This window comes from Dermacentor variabilis, chromosome 7 (assembly GCF_050947875.1).
Source record: "Dermacentor variabilis isolate Ectoservices chromosome 7, ASM5094787v1, whole genome shotgun sequence".
In the NCBI taxonomy this organism is placed as follows: Eukaryota; Metazoa; Arthropoda; class Arachnida; order Ixodida; family Ixodidae; genus Dermacentor; species Dermacentor variabilis.
This window is the reverse complement of record NC_134574.1, coordinates 150,299,774-150,316,933: the sequence shown is the minus strand read 5'-3', so window position 1 is coordinate 150,316,933 and position 17,160 is coordinate 150,299,774. Positions and strand designations below refer to the sequence as shown.

The window sequence follows — 17,160 nt, the reverse complement described above, 5'->3', positions numbered from 1 at the left end:
CTAAGGTCTCTTATACGCACCCTTTCTTTCCCTTTTCGACGTTTCCGTAGCCGCAACGAGAGGAGGTTGGCAGTCTCGATTCCAAGCATATTTAGCGCCTGAATCCTTCTACTCTCCTCTTTTCAAATTCCATTTCCCATTCCCTTTCATTTCCGAAATGTCCTGTTGTCTGATTTGGGGCTGCCCTCTGCTTCAAAGACCGACGGGTGGTGAGGGGACTAGAGAGGAATGGTGGATGTGCGGGAGGGGGGGGAGGGGTCGTGGATTCTTTATCTGTCCACATAAAGGATTCCTGCTGGCAGACTTCCGTTTCCTTTTCATCATACCGTTCCGCAACGGCAGCGAGCCGTGCAATCAGCCTAGCAGCCTTTGCTTTTTCCGGTTCCAACTCGCGCCTTTCTTTTTTTTTTTTTCATTTCCAATTTGCAACGCCGTACTGTCTCGCTATATTCGCGTCTGTCTTTTGCAGGATGAATAGCTTCTATAGCACAACAACTCGACAAACTGCAAGTTATTCATCATGAACCAGCTATAACCCGACGTATTCATGTGTCTCCTGCATATCACTCCCGTCGCCCTCGAGGTCACGAATGACGTCACGACGACTGCAGAAGTCACTCTTGTACATACGTGCATACTCTCCGTTGCTTTTTCAGCAATTCTCATTCGGCATATTCATATAGTTCGTGCTTTCGCCACCCTGTTTACTCCAGTCGTGCAAGTTTCTTGATTGCAGTCTTGCTTCCTGTGATGAGATTTCAACTAAGAGCGTGGTACGTTTACGTGACAGCGGATACTCCTCGTCCCCTGGTTTAAAAAATTCCGGTAGAATCGATCTCCCGATGCACGTCGAGATTTAATTCGATTAGCGTGCACGCTGGCAGGGCTCCTCTCTCGTGTATTTCTCTCAACATGCTGCGCCATCTAGCGGAGCCACCGCGAAGTCCGCGGATGGCGCTTGTGTAAATATTTATTCAGGCAAGATTATCTGAACATATACGACGCGGGTTCGATATCACCCAACACAGGATAAATTTTCAAGGACATTTTGCTCATGGACGAGTGTCGCAGGCACATGGCTAGTGACCCAGGTTGGCGTCAGGGAGGTTCATCGAAGAACGGCACATACCCAGGTGCACATAACCAGGAGGAGGAGGAGAGAGGGAGAGAGAAACGTTCATTATTTGAAACAGCGTACCGAGCTAGGCCCGATATAACCCTAAAGTGGGGAGGCTCCTTAGTCCAGGAACCCTCTGGCTTCGACTGCCCTCGTGGCCCTGGCGAAAAACGTTTATTGAAATCAAGAGGAAGCGAGGCGTCTTTCTGCTTATGCGGGGAGGCGTCCTCAGTCCAGGACTCCTGCGGCTCTTGCTGTCTCCCAGGCCCGCTGCACCAGTTGCTGCTGGCCACGAGGATCCGAGCTAGGCCGCACGGCATCCCACTGCTCGGGTGTGCGGGTTGGGTATTTGCGGGGCTGCCGTTACGTTGGGGCACGTCCACGTGGTGTGACATAGGGAGGCGTGGTCGTTACAAAGGGGACATTTGTGTGAGTATAATTTAAGGTGTACTGCGTGTAGTCTGCTTAAGAGGAAGCCTTAGCTCGGGTGCTCCTATCTAAATACATGTAAAAGCAGAATTCGTTTTTCTCGGCAACCACTGCACCAAATTTGACGAGGTTTGTTGCATTTAAAAGAACAACTTAGGATCTAGTGACTGTTGGTTTCAGATTTTTGATTTAGGTCGTCAATCTTTTATTAAAGATTGGCAAAAATTGAAAATTTTCAGAAAACGAAACTTTCAAGTTTACAACTCTGTAACTCAGCAACGAAAATTGATAATACAATTCCGTGAACTGCATCTAATAGTACATCTAAAGCGGACAAAATTGATAGGTTACACATGAATGTCAAAAAATATTGTAAAATGGAAATATAGGTTTTGCAGAACCCTTGTAAACGACGTAACAAATTCACGTAAGATGTAAAATGACGTATCGAATTTGTCCGCTTTCAATGATCTGATGGATCTCGTTTACAGCACCGGAATATCTGCTCTTGATGCAGAATTATGAATTTGTAAACTTCATGCTTCTATTTTTTTCAAACTTTCGAATTTTTGAAAATCTTTTTAATAAAATTTAGGACCTAAATAGAAATTCCGCGACCAACAGTCACTATAATTTCACTTTCCCTCTCAAGTGCAACAAATTTCATTAAAATCGGTCCAGGGGTTATCTCAGAAAAACGTTTTTGCGTTTTTACATGTATTTGAATAGGCCGCGTCGGAGTTGGGCCCGAGCTAAAGCTTCCTCTTAAATGGGGATATGTGTTGGCTTGTAATTGTCGCCATGCTCAGTAATCCAAGCTGGCGTGGAAGAGCTTATGTCACATACCCACTGACCTCAGCTCGTTCGACTGTCGGTTTCGAGCGAACTCTGTGCGCATGCGCTACTCTTGCCGATCTCTATGCTTGGCGCCGTTAGAAGACGTTGACCGGCCGGCCAGTCGAAGTTCGCGCGGTACTGTTAAAGAAACAGTCGACTGCGCGGCAGGCAACGGCTGCCTGAGCTTGCCGTCAATTGCTTTTTTTTTTCTATAAAAAAGATAACGTATCTTTTCACGGCAAGCACAACCCTCGGGCGTTCAAAACGGGGCGACCTTAATTGCTATCCGTCAATCACTGAAAGAAAAAAACAAGAATTAGAAAGCTGATTAGTGAAGTTTGGTTAATTTGAAGATATTATATTTTTATTTGTTGTGCAAGTGATGTCCACATCTAGGCGTAATCCAGCTCAATAATTAGAGTTGTGCTAGATCGGCCACAGGTATTTTTTGAAGCTTCCATTCAGACTGAAATAAAACACAGATCTGTTATAAAGGTTCTGTGATTCCGGCGTGTAACTCACGTAGGTCGACTTCTTGCGTTTGCGTCTAAAGCTTCCATACGCATGCCTGAGTAAAAACTGTGGAAGAAAAGCCTTAGCGCGAGCGTCAAATGCTTCCTACACTTTATGTCCATGTGGGCTCCGAGCCGAAATGAGGCTGTCCGAGTTGTGTCTCATATCACGCGACGTGGTGTTGTTGTTTTTTTTTTCTCTTTTTTTTTGCAGCTGCCGCTACGAACTCCCGAATAAAAAGAAAAACAAAACTTGCAATTGCACCTTGTCTTCTTATGCGTTCTAGCACGGTGCGTTGTTAAGACACGTTACCTTTCTATCAGACTATGTAAAGGTCAGAGTACAGTACTGCTTGTACTTCAAAACTGCGTCACTACCGTGTTGTCACCTATTGCTATTGTTTCTTTCATTGATGTATTCGGTGTTATCGTTTTTCTATTCTTGTTACTTGTTTTTTAAGTGTTTCTTATTGCTGTGTTTCTTCTTGCTGTGTTTCTCTTGCGCTAGTTTACCTGTAGTTGTATTTTCTTTTGCGATATAACTATGTTGTTCACTTCTCCTTGTATTTATTTTATATGTCCTGATATACTAAAGCCCCTCCCCTCTGCAATGCTTCTTGTAAGCATTAAGGGTAATAATAAATAAAAAAAACAGTTCATTGTTCACTGAAGCGAATAAAAAAAAGGCGTGCCCTTTAAGACATCCTGCTTATCCTGCTTATCTTTTTGTTTTTGTTCTACTTCTTTACATTTTTCATATTTACTTTTGTGATAGCCTCGGAATCTTCAAATGCATCCTCTACGTACAGTGCCGCGATCCTCAAGTTCGCCGCGCGAATAAATGAAAGAGCGCAACAGGGCCCAGCTGAGGGGATATTTTTTTTTCTTCTTTTTCCGCTAGCAGTACTACAGGCGATTTCACATTCCGATTTCCCTGTCAAAACCAGTAATAAAACGCAATTGCAGCCATCTCTCTCTTTATCCTTTTCTTTTTTTTTCTTTACTTCTTTTTTATGCCGTGTCATTCTACCCGTGCATCGCGTTTCCTTCGATTCAGAGCGGCCGCGTTTTGCTTAATTAGAGCACCCGACCGTGTAGAGCGGGACCTTTCATTAGGGAGAGCTCGGAACAGCATCCTAATGACGTCGACGTTCTCTTTGTGCTCGACTTCCTCGAACTTTCGCGAAAGTTATGTAGTCGTGTCCGCGGTCACATTTATTTCTTATCCTCCGTCTTGTCCGCAAACTCTCTCTCTCTGTTATCGCCATTTAAGCGAACAAAGCGCAAGAACAAACGAACGAACGAACAAGAAAAAAAGGCCAGGTAGTTGATACACGACAAAAAAAAGTGTGTTGACTCGGACGAGAGTGCTTCGCGTCAAAAAAAAGGAAATGGCGGCTGACGAAATGTCGTGTTAAAGCGACACGCAAGCTCGCAAAGCGTTAAATGACGTCAGAGTGGCAGCTTGTAAGCTCTCTTCGCGATCTGTCCACAGCGGTTGTTCGGTGGCAGAAGAACACTTGTTAGCGAAGGAAACGGCACACTTCCAGCAGAAGCGAAACATATGTATTCTTTCAAAAATAGCTGACATCAAGGGTGGGACGTCAAATGTGTCGCGACACTTCTTCAGGATTTGAGCGTTCGCTGTGCGTGCGAAAATTTGGGGGTCTATAGGTTGTAAATTATAGGTTACCACCTGTTTTCAGAATAGAATGTGTCTTTTCGTTTATATTCGCAGTAACCTAGAGTCAAACAGATGTTGCCTCAACTTAACACTGCAGTAAGTCCAAACAGTTGAACATTTACGTTGCTTTCTCGAATGGCTATAGCAATGATGTTGTTTTGAAAAAAAATTGTAATACTACCAATAATAATAATCTGTGGGAAACTTAAGGGTTCAAGCCTAGCTTCCGGTGCATCACGTTATTTGACCGCATTTCGACTGGCGTGTTTCAAGACGTGACGTCAGGTATTAAGAGGGGCTTCACCTGTTTCGATGGGCACCTCTTCGCAGACGAACGTCAGCGATGAGTTCATAGGATAGGTTACCGCGTGTTTAATGATGCAATGTCTATACTTGTTTCCTTAAAATTCGCTTGCGGTAGGGACTGGAGAGTACCTCGTCTGCTTCATTTCTCCCTGTTCTATAAAGTAAACTGAGAGATTGTTAGTAAATCACAAAAAATATCCAAACACAACGCATACGCCGTAATCTATATGAATCGAAGATTTCGTGAAGTAGCTAATTAGATGTTTTGAAAACTAAACACAACGCGTGTAAAAAGCTATCTTGATTTTCATCACATTGTAATCGCATGCTAAGTTTAGGTTCATTGACTGCACAGGTCACCACTTTGATGTCATTCTGTGGTTATATGTTTAAGTGCTACAGCGCTCTCAAGCTATGCCGAAAGGCGAATAATTCATATGCGAGTGAGCATTGATGTCGACGCAGTGATGTCAAGGGGACAAAGGCGATGTTTGTCGAGCAAAGAAAGCTGAGAAGAGGCGCATGCAGAGACAAGCACTTCGCAAACAAAGATGGTCAGGTTCGTCTAGAAATTTAATTCCTGCGCATGTGGCTGAAGAGAACAGCAGTTTACGATAGGTAGCGAGGCACTGGAAGTGGTAAGGGAATACATCTACTTAGGGCAGGTAGTGATCGCGGATCCGGATCATGAGACTGAAATAATCAGAAGAATAAGGATGGTCTGGGGTGCGTTTGGCAGGCATTCTCAGATCATGAACAGCAGGTTGCCGTTATCCCTCAAGAGAAAAGTGTATAATAGTTGTGTCTTACCAGTACTCACCTACGGAACATAAACCTGGAGGCTTACGAAAAGAGTTCTACTTAAACTGAGGACGACGTAACGAGCTATGGAAAGAATAATGATGGGTGCAACGTTAAGGGATAAGAAAAGAGCAGATTGGGTGAGTGAACAAACGCGAGTTAATGATATCTTAGTTGAAATCAAGAAAAATAAATGGACATGAGCAGGACATGTAATGAGGAGGGAAGATAACCGATGGTCATGAAGGGTTACGGACTGGATTCCAAGAGAAGGGAAGCGTAGCAGGGGGCGGCAGAAAGTTGGGTGGGCGGATGAGATTAAGAAGTTTGCAGGGACAGCATGGCCACAGTTAGCACATGACCGGGGCAGATGAAGAAGTATGGGAGAGGCCTTTACCCTGCAGTGGGCGTAGCCATGATGATGATGATGATGATGATGATGATGATGATGATGTGGCCTAATGATGGAAACTGGTACGCGCGCACGTGCTCTTGCACGTATAATGTTTGCATTCTTCTAGTTTTCTGAGACCCTTGCAGTCGATAGACACTTCGCATAGAGAGCCGCCAGTTTTCCTAGCATTTTGTCTCCTCCATCTTTGATTAAATCGACTGTTATTCGATCCTCTTCTGCCGCTTTTCCCCGTTTCATGCCTTGCAAGGCCTTTCTGATCTCATCTCTAGTTATAGGAGGAGTTTCTGTATACTGTTCATTATTGTTTTGAATAGAGCGCTCCTGAGTCGTATGGGTACTGTAAAGGTCAGTACAGAATTCTTCCGCTGCTTTTACTATATCATCGAGATTGCTAATGATATTACCCTGCTTATCTTTTAGTGCATGCATCTTGGTTTGTCCTATGCCAAGTTTCTTTCTCACTGATTTCAGGCTGCGTCCATATTTCACGGCTTCTTCAGTCTTTCTCACGTTATAGTTTCGAGTATCACTTATTTTCGCCTGGTTGATCAGTTTTGACAGTGCCGCGAATTCTATCTTATCTCTGAAGTTGGACACTTTCATTCTTTGTCGTTTATTTATTAGGTCCTTTCTTTCTTGGGAGAGCTTGCCCACTGGTCGCCTTGGTGCCTTGCCTCCCACTTCAATGGCTGCCTCTGAAACCAACCTCGTTACGGTTTCATTCATTACCTCTATGTCATCATCATCTTTCTGTTCTAAGGCTGCATATTTGTTTGCAAGTACCAGCCTAAATTTGTCTGCTTTTACCCTTACTGCCTCTAAGTTGACCTGTTCTTTCTTGACCAATCTTACTATTTCTCTGTTTAAGTTGAGGTGGATCCTGGCCCTCACTAACCTATGATCACTACATTTTGCCCTACCTATTACTTGAACATCTTGCACTATACTGGGATCGGCAGAAAGTATGAAATCAATTTCATTTCTTGTTTCAACATTAGGGCTTTTCCAGGTCCATTTTCTGTTGCTACGTTTCCTGAAAAAAGTGTTCATTATTCTCAACTTATTCCTTCCTGCGAATTCTACCAGCATCTCACCTCTAGCGTTTATAGAATCGACACCGTAGTTGCCAATTGCCTGTTCTATAGAAAGCTGTAGGCTCCTTGAATAAAACTTCGAATGAAAGGGCTCACGACAGCAAGCACGACTGCCTCTGGCGTAGAGAAAAGCGTCGAAAGCTCACGGATAATTATGAATAATGCGATAGCGTTACGGGCCCCGTGTCGCTGAAAATACGGCGTCCTGCGTCCGCGGTCCAGCGTTGGACGTCGCATTGGCAAAAAGAACTTCGAACTACGCATACCCAGCCACGCAGGTCCTCCATATGGCACAAGGAAATTACTGAACTAATTGAATTTCTTCGTGTAAAATACGTAGGAAAATCGTAAAGTACGATTGCAAAGAACCTACAGACATGATAGCGTCGGATTGTAGTTTGAATATACGAGAAAACATAATTCTGTTACGCGAAAACTCATACGCAAACCCCTTTCCCCGCTGGCGTTTCAGATCTGTTTGGCAGGAGTGGCGCGGCTTCCTCGGTTCCTTACATACCATCAAAAAAAATGAACCACAAAACTCGGCTTCGTGCATAGCGTTTGCCGCCAGCGTTTCCCGGTAAACATTACGGTTGCATAAGTTCATATTGCCGAGAAGCGTGACAAGCACTCAGGGATCTTTGAATGCTATCGCGTTCCACTCTAAGAGGCGAAACTTAAGCGTCCTCTAAATTTTAATCGTGTCAACGAACACTAAGCGCCATACAGAGAAAAAGAGACGAGGGCTAGTAGTTGTCTTCTGAAGACACCACGCCCACCCGCTTGAAGAGGACAAAAATATGTGAGAGAGTAGAGGAAAGATATAAAGTGAGGGAGAAAGAAGAGGAAGTCACAACAGAACACGTGACCAGAACACGTGGCATCGCCCACAGTGTACGAGCGCTAGAGACGAGAGTCCAGTCCCGAGGTTTAGAAGACATCTAGTAAAGATTTGTGAGCCTCTTATCGAGTTGGGGCACGACCTTCAGGAAATAAGAAGCCATTGATCGCAGTGTGAGCAAGAATAAGTTGCAGGAACTTGCAGTGCTGAAAATAGCGCACCCGAACATAAAGGGCTCAAGCGTATTGCTCTATAGTGTCTTCAAGCATAGCACGAAGGGCTCGGGGTACGACTTTGCCGGTGAAAGCGATGCACTATACATTGATGCAGCCGACGCGTAACTTGAGCAATAGAGATTTCCTGCAGCGGGTTAAAGCCACTCAGAGATTGGCGTGGGGCACGATCCCTTGAAGACACGTTGCTTCGGGGTGCGAGCGCTGTAGGTAATGAGCAGTCGAGCGTCATCGAATGTGCATGAGGTGTCACCAGCGGAGTCAAGGCTGTGCTATTACGCCGCCAGATCATTAGCTGCCAAAGCGTCATGATACCCACTAAAACATCAGTGTTCTTCCCTCACATGTGATTTGCGGGGCAATCCTGAATTGTTTATGTAAAAGGGGCGAGTGAGCGTTGGCACTGGGCAACTGGCTGAGAGCCCCGGACTGGGCACATAGCTTGGAATTAGGATTTCCAGCCAGTACCACAGACTATGCGGAGAGCATAGTGTTACACGAGCTGCACTACTACTACTACTATTACTACTACTACTACTATTACTACTGCTACTACTATTACTACTGCTACTACTATTACTACTGCTACTCTACAACTACTACTGCTACTACTACTACTACTACTACTACTACTACTACTACGATTATACTAGTGCCAGCATTGCATACTGGCAGTAGTGTCAGAACACAACAGCAGTTGCTGCTCATTCAAAAACCGGGGTTCCTTCGCCCTCCAAAAGACTGTGTCAAAAAGTGGCAGTCATTCTGCCGCAAAGCAGTGTTGCTGCTTTTCGGACTCCGGGCCACATCGAGGGCTACCTGCCGCCCGGCCAATCCGGGGGCAGCCGGGGTCTGAAGAGAGCGCCATGTTTCGCGTCAGAACCGCCAGGGAGAGCCCGAACTTCGAACGGAAAGCCGTTTTCCGGCCCGCTTCTCTCGTGTCGCCGGGCCCCGCTAAGCCTGCTTTGTATCCTGGCGAGCGAGAAAGAACGGCCGCGGAAGAAGGCAGCAGGGCCGCCGGCGCGCGCGTTTTTCTACCTGACACCGGGGCGCTTCTTCGGGAGGGCTCTCACAACGCCGCCGCGCCCGCCGCGCCGCCACCGGCAAGCTCCCACCGGTTACAAAGAGAGAAGAGCCCGCCACCTTCTCTCTCTGCGTATCACGCTGTGCGCCCGCGGGCCCTCAAACGGCGGAGAGCGGCAGCCAGCGACCGCCAATTCGTCGTCGTCGTCGGCGAAGTCGAGCGCGAGCGCGCGCGCCCGTCAAGCTTACCCCTCGCAGGGAGAGGTTCGTCGCGCCGACGTCGTCTTGTAAACGTCTACAGCTGCTCCCGTGCTGCCTGCGCAGAAGGAACGTCCCCGGTCGTGCTACTTGGTGGCTCGCCGCGTTTCTAATCTCGCGGCTTGTGTCTGTGCGAGTGTGTTTCTGTGAGTGCGCTTGTTTCGTTGTTCACCTCACGGGCGCGCTGCACACTAGTTCCTGTGTGTACACCGGTGAAGTGCGCGATTGTGTTGTTTGTTGAACTTTCCGGTGCTGTGCGTTGGAAGAAAAGCTCGCTGCAACCACGCGGAGTCTTTTGAGGAGAGAAATCTCTCCTTCGACAAGGCGCGTTGTGACCTGTGAGCCGCAGAGCTGTCACGCCCGCTGGGAGTGTTGGGAACGGACGTCTTTCAAGCGCACTTTCCGTCTACTTTCGGCCGAGTTTTCTAACTGAGCCATTTCTTTATATACTCGTGGAGTTGTGTTGCAACATTGCGCAGCTCTGCTGAGACTTTTCGCCTCGAATCCTAAGCGCAATCGAACATATCGCCGTCGAACGAGGCGTTGATGTAGCTGCTCTGATTTGAGCAGTTTGAGCGCAGTGCGAAGAAGTGTTGATCCAGAGAAGATATACAGGGGTTCGTGATGAAGTGCGTCTCGGGCCTCGTATTTTTAACGTCTCCAGCTCGCAGCAGCCCCAGTGCTCTTCACTGACAAAGATCCAGTTTCCTGAAGCGATCACACGGGAGACTTCGATGCTGCGACTGCTCGTATTTTACTGAAAGAGGGCTGTTTTCACCGCGAAACACCGTGCGAAAAAAAACGAAGGTCATTCGGCGACTGGCAGCAGACGACTGGTCGCTCGGTCGCTGCTGCAGACAGGTTGACCCGCATCTGTGATTGCTCGGTCGTTCCTTCAGCCTAGCCTTCTTTCTCGCCTTGCGTCTTTATTTCATTCTTGCGTCTTTTCATCACCTCGCTAAGAAGCTCGTGGTCAATGGATCTCTAGGCGGTTCAAGAAAACCCGGTTTTTCGTCGTCTCTCCTTTTTCTATCTGTGTTCTTTCTTTCGATCACTTTTTTTCTGTTTTTTCGATCGCCTCTCTCCTTCTTTTCTTCGCACGTCTTTCGTAAACCTACGCTGTCAGTTTTAGCCATTGGGCTTCGTTTCTGTTTCCGCTCCTTTTCACATTTTCCTTTTAAAATTTTTTATGTATTCGTGGCAAACCCCTTATAGCTTGCTTTGTCGAGATCTTTCACAGGGAATCAAATTTAACGCTAATCCCTTCTTGCTGCCTCTTCTGCCTTTTACAACCCTGTAATCTGTAACACTTCTTTTGCTCGCGGGGAAAAGTCATTCACTCTTAATAATTTCGTTTCTGTATTTTTCATTTAGTATAGCTTGTGTAGCGAAGTGAATGCTCGGCGAAGCGAGATTTACTGTGTAATGCCACTGTTTACAGTGACAAAAGCGGGCCCCCGTTCTACTTTTTCCGCGATCTTCAACCCCGGCGGCCAAAGGGATTAAAACCTGAAGAGCGGGATTTGTTCTTTAGCTCCTTTTGCTTCTGCTTTCACTGGCTCTCCCGGAGAGAGGCTTTGATTTGCCGCAAATGTGGCGTGCTTTTTCCGTAATGCTCAGCGAAGCGCGCTTTTGTGATCAGTAATCTGTACACGTTACCGTCGCCGCATTTCTCTTTTTCTAACCACATAAGCGCTAGTTTAATTTGTTTTCTTTTTCAGCGACGTCTTTCGCTTGCAGTTACTACAGGCTGTTCCGTGTCTGGTATTTGTGTATATTTCATCTTCAGTTAAACGCAGTAGACCTGCAATACCACATTTTTTCTCGCTCTTCCCGCGTTGCATAGCCCCACTGAAGGGGCGAAAGAAATACCTGAAGCCGTTTCTCGGCTTCCGGCTTGCACCATCCGGAAGTAAGATTCGGGCATTAAGAAACGAGGAAGTAAACAAGGTGTGAGCCCGCGATATCTTGGCCTCGGTCGTATTCAGGTACGCGAAGATAATCGCTTAATTCCGACAGCGACTGGGCCACCCACTGGTTCGACGACCTGGGAAATCAAGCCCTCCTCTCTTGAGAGGTATTCTCGCGTAGTTTCCTTGGTGCAAATCTGTGCTTCGAAAGACAGTTTGAAATAGATAAGTAAACAAATAAAAATAAAGACGAACGAGAGAGCGATAAAGAGACGATTTGTCGACCATCGAAGCGTTGCGGCATTGCCCAGAATTCGTTCGTTTCGTCTGTCCTTGCCTGAATCGTCCCCGTTCGAAGTCGTAAGCACTCTTTGAAGAGTGTCATCGGCCGCTGGCCCCCATCTGCCGATGTGCTGGACCTGTTGAGTGTGCTCCGCGGTGTTTGTTTTTCTTACGAAGAGCCGCAACAGCTGTCGCAGCTCTTCGGGCCTCTCACTGCACGCAGTCGACAGCGTTGTCTTTCTCGTCAACGCGGCAACTTCGCGAAAAGTGTATTGTACTTCTCAGTGCGGTGAATGAACGTTTGTTGTGGGCGAACAAAGGCTCTCCGGTTTTTGTGCTGAAGTGTGCCGAAGTATTATGCCTGTTTCTCCTGCATAGTGTCGCCTCAGCCCTTTCTCGGCGCTTGAGTCTCAGTGTTGCTACGTACGTCACAGTGTGTCCACTTACGTCGCAGTGTGCGCGCCCGTGTGTGTGTTTGTGTGTGTGCGAGTGCTTCGGAGAAAGAAAAAGCAGCAAGCCGGGCTTTGCCGCGGCGAATCGTCAGCGAACGGAGGTTGTGTCCAACACTGAAGAAGTTGGCCCCAAGTGCGCATTTAGCAGCTTCCACACTCCTGCACTGTACGATGTCGGATTAACCCAGAACTCTCGAACAAGGTGAGTCCTCATGGCATGCCCTCTTCGGGTTTCTTTTTCTTTTCTTTTTCTTTTTTCGCTTTTGCCCCCAAGGTCGTTCGAATGTTCAAAATTTTCGAATCCAATACGGATGTGCGATAAGTATCGGCTTCGGATATTATGAATCGTAGTACGCAACATATATGTCTGCTTTTTAAAATAAGCAAACAATCTTTAAAAAAGAAGGATGCACAGATATGCATGCATATATATATATATATATATATATATATATATATATATATATATTATTTCGTAAGGAGCTACTTCATTCTTCATTATTCTCTTTTCTCATTATGCGTCGCCGAACTCGGTGATAACGGCGGCGCAGCTTCGTACAAAGCAATGACATGTGAGAACGCAAGAATAAAAAAAAAAGGAGAGGGGGTGAAAGACATGGATCGTTAGAAGACATGGTTCCCACTTGTTTCCTTGAATGCTCCTAATGAGACTTGAACACTTGCGGGTTTGTTCAAGTTCTCGTAAATATGTTTCAGCTGCTTGTAATTTCTTTCTTGCTAAATATTCTCCTTCTTACGCATGACCTAGCTGCTTTCTAAGTACCGACAGAGTGTGTTCGTTTCAGCTTTACAGTTTGTTTTTGTTGAACGCCGCGCTTAAGTGTGACGAAGTATTTCTTTCATCGTCCACCATTTCTTCTTTCCTTTTTATCTCTGTTTCTTGTTCTGCAGTTTGTGTTTCTGAATTTATAATAATTCAGATAATTTCTTATCGATCGTATAGTGACTTCTCTTCAGAAGTGACTTGGAGGAGCAGGATGGCAAGGCCATCCAACCTCCTCACGAAATGCTCTGTTCAACCGTATGCTCGAATAACTCGTGAATGAGGAAATTGTGAATCTTGAAAGAGTGTACGGTAGCGCGATTAAAAAACGGGACAAAAACGGTCCTGTTTTTTAATCGCGCTACCGTTCACCCTTTCAAGATGCATAACCAACAAGCCCACATTGCAACCCTCGTAAAATTGTAAAGCACCGCACCGTGTCCATCCCATAGAGACTCGGAAGATTCGCTCGACGGCGTTGATGGAGCACAAGCGTGAACCATTTTATATCGCAGGGAGGCTCAAGTGCTCGATTCTATGCACCCTCGGCGTTGCGTTTACGCGACGATTTTTGCATCGCATCCGACGCACGGACTTGCCACATTGCGAGTTGTGCAATGGGCCTGAGGCACCGAAGCGCATAATGCCGGCTTGTCCTCGATATGATTCTGAACGGCAGGCGTTCATACCATCGTTGGCGCTAATTAACAAGAGGCCGTCCAATTAAAAAGTATTACTGGGCTATTTGTAAGTAAATGTAATATGAACTAATCGAGCCGTCGTAGTTGCTTTAGGATTTGCCGCTGACGCAGGCTTACGTTCAATTCTGCGAACGGCCTCTTTGGACAAGCACTTGTATGTACACTGAAATCTCGTTATAACGAAATTAACGAGGGAGCCAAAATTACTTCGTTATGTATATTATTGCGTGCACTGCGCTATGAATCTTTATGGGGTTTTGAAGGAAAAATTCCCTTATTTGTATCCCTTACTTCATTATATACCATTTCGTTATAACGAGGCTTTATTGTAGTTGCAGCCTCCTGTCTACCATCATCACTTCTCATGTTTTTGTTTTCCTTCTCCTCCTCTTCCCCCTGAGAATAGTAGCAGGCTGAAGGACTGTTACTCAAGGCCGATCTACTCAGCGTTTTTTTCCAACGAATTCACCTTTTTTTCTTGTATATACCGGATATATTACGCCGCTATCTAATATGCGAGCAGAAAGAGTGTGCGTTACATTCATTCGAATATTTACATTGTGGCTCTCGATCATAAAGTGGAGTATGCGATTTTCATTCTCGAATATGCACACACACCCGCGTGTAATGGCTCGTTCTGGAAACCGGCAGTTTCTCGTACTTTTTTTTTTTTCCTTTCTTTTCTGTTGCCGCTTGACATCGGGACAACGACGTTGGAGCCTAAGCGAAGGCCAGTTAAAGATGCACGCGACAAGCGAAACCAACGCCATGTTGCCAGAACTCGATGTGTCGCAAAATTGAAGTTTACGCGACATTCTCGTTTGTTTGCTTCAGGTGAGAGAGCCCGCATGTTTAATCGCGACGCTGACGCCCTGGTTCAACCTGGTCAATATCTTCAAGGCTGTCTCCGCCGGCTTTGTGAGAGTCGTGACTATAACCGAGTGGGAGGAACGTTTTCCATTGATCGCAGCGCTATGTAGCCGAGCTTTTTCGTCTGCGTTATATGATCATGCAAGTTGTACAGTGCTTCGGGCCGAGGTGCACTTGCCGTTTCATGACCTTTACAAGTTGAATGTACCGCTGTTCAAAATGTGAGGCTCGTTTTGGGAACTCTGAACGGCGCTATCTGATTTTATGTTCTTGTTGGCCCTCTCGACTTCATCGGTTTCAAGTGTTCTCCGCTTTGTGCTCCAGCAACAAGGGGCCCCTTGTAAAATGGTATTCCTTGTGCGGTAGTAAAGAAAATGTTACATGAACAAAATAATAGAGTACGACATCGTCTAGGCATCTTCCCCGGGGCCACCTGCTTGTGGATAAATAGGGCAAGGGAGACACGTATACGGGGGAGAAAGAAAGGACTATAGAAGAGGCGCTGGCTTTCGACTAAACTTTATTATCACGTGTGCTAGTATATGCGCAGGATACATCGCCAACATGACAAAAATAAACGTAAGAAAAAAAACGCAAGTAAAATCTCCGGAAAAAAAAAAAGGAAGCAGGACAACAGAAAATCTCATCTCATCCAGCGAAGCCACTATTCCTTCGGCAGCAACACGTTAGCTTCTGCTCGCACGCATCACCTTTAATGATATTTTAGGCCTGAATAATCGATATAATGTGAGCAGGTGCTTATTTGTGACAAACATCGGAACACCGATGTTTTCTGTAGCTTTGGCTGTAGCGCTGACACAAGCGGCAACGCGCAGCCAGATGCGCTAAATGACACCTCCCTTTTTGTATTTGTTTTGTTTACAGCGGATGCGTGCTTAGCGAAACGCTCGTTGAAGCACCTGCTCGTCTGGCCTGCATATCGCTTCCCTCGTGACAGCGGCGTAGAATGGCTCAAGCCCCTCTGCACGCTTGGAATAGCGCTTCGCTTGTTTCAGCCACTTCGTGGATCGGTCGCATCGTTTTCCGCTTTTCGCTGTACCGCGGAGCACAAACTCATACCGAAGCCCACCGGAGTTCGAAGCACAACGTGAACTATATACATAAAGATCCGTTCACCTCCTCGAGACCACGCGAAAATATATGTGCAGGTGTGGGATTACAGCTTCCTTCACACATGCATGACAAAGGCGCGCGCTGGCTCGCGTTTCCCCCGTCCTTAATCACCCTGACAATGTTTCCTCACAGGTGGACACAACAAAGTCCTCAGGACAGCCTGCAACCCTTAACGTCCGCATGATGTGATAGAAAGAATGGTTTTTTCTAGACTAGCTTAATATAAAAGGAACTGACGACGAATCAATGAATGTATCTTACTAATCTCGGTCTGAATAGTGCTCGTGACAAGAAGTAGTAGATCGCACGACTTCCATTTGCATCCGTGGCATATCACTGCAACGTGCTTGAAATTCGCGAGCCACGCATCCAGGTCCCCCAAGCCGGTCCTCAACAGGGTCGTGCCTTTCACATATGGTCTGACATTGTAGAAGCCGACAGTTGTCCTATTGGACAGTACACTCATAAGCTGCCCTGGCCTTTGGCCTTGTCACGCTGAATTTGTTCGATCTTGTTTGACCTCCACCGGCATTCGCCTATCTCTCTCGGTATTCGCACATTCTTGCTTGATTTCGCCTACCATTGGTCAGCCGTGGCTGATATCCTGGACGGGCTCCTCCAGTATTGGCAGATGATGGCCATAATGGCCCGTTATTGTCCTTTCTTTTCCTATCTTCGCGAAATACCGCTCACCTATAAGACCAGTCTACCCAAATATTGGTTCATCGTGGTCTAATCTCAGCCGATAATGGCAGATCTCCCCGAATTCGCGCCAAACGTGCGGACGATTAGAATCCTCCCCATTACTATACAGTTGACAATGGATTACAATGGTATACAATAGATGGTGACATATATATATATATATATATATATATATATATATATATATATATATATATATATATATATATATATATATATATATATATATATATATATATATATATATATATATATTCATTCTAACCAGCTTCTCCGTACGGCACGTGAGGATGTGTGAAATAAAACGTACAGGTTACTCTCGCGCAAATATTGCAGCAGTTACCTTTCAGATTTAATTAGTTTTGGTTTATGCCGATCCCTATAAACGAGTCCCCAAACGTCACGTGGGTTCCGATACTTGCCTTCGGGCGTCAAACGGCCGCGATATGTCATTTGTAAGTGCGCAGTAAACCTTAAAGGTAACCCTTTTAACGGTGAACTTTGAATGCAAAGGTTCGCGTTTGCGAGGCCCTGTAACTGCGAGACGGTGGCTTTAACGGTAACGCTAAGCGTTCCGCAAGAACGAACAGAAGTGCAAAGAGGAGAGAAAACAACAAAATACGCACACGCGCACACACACACACACACACACACACACACACACACACACACACACACACACACACACACACACACACACACACACACACACGCACACACACACACACACACACCACAGTGTTCTAGTCTCGCTTTTTGACGGCGGGTCTTG

At 46.1% G+C, this 17,160-nt stretch overlaps 1 protein-coding gene across 1 annotated transcript in view; it reads left to right on the top strand.

The window, feature by feature from the left end:
• Window positions 1–9,434: 9,434 nt before the first annotated feature.
• The window catches only part of LOC142588160 (neuroglobin-like), a 278,478-nt gene continuing 270,752 nt past the window's right edge, over window positions 9,435–17,160 (top strand). The window contains exon 1 of the mRNA XM_075699661.1: window positions 9,435–12,396. The gene's annotated coding sequence lies outside the window, so the exon portion shown is untranslated. The remainder of the gene's footprint in view (window positions 12,397–17,160) is intronic.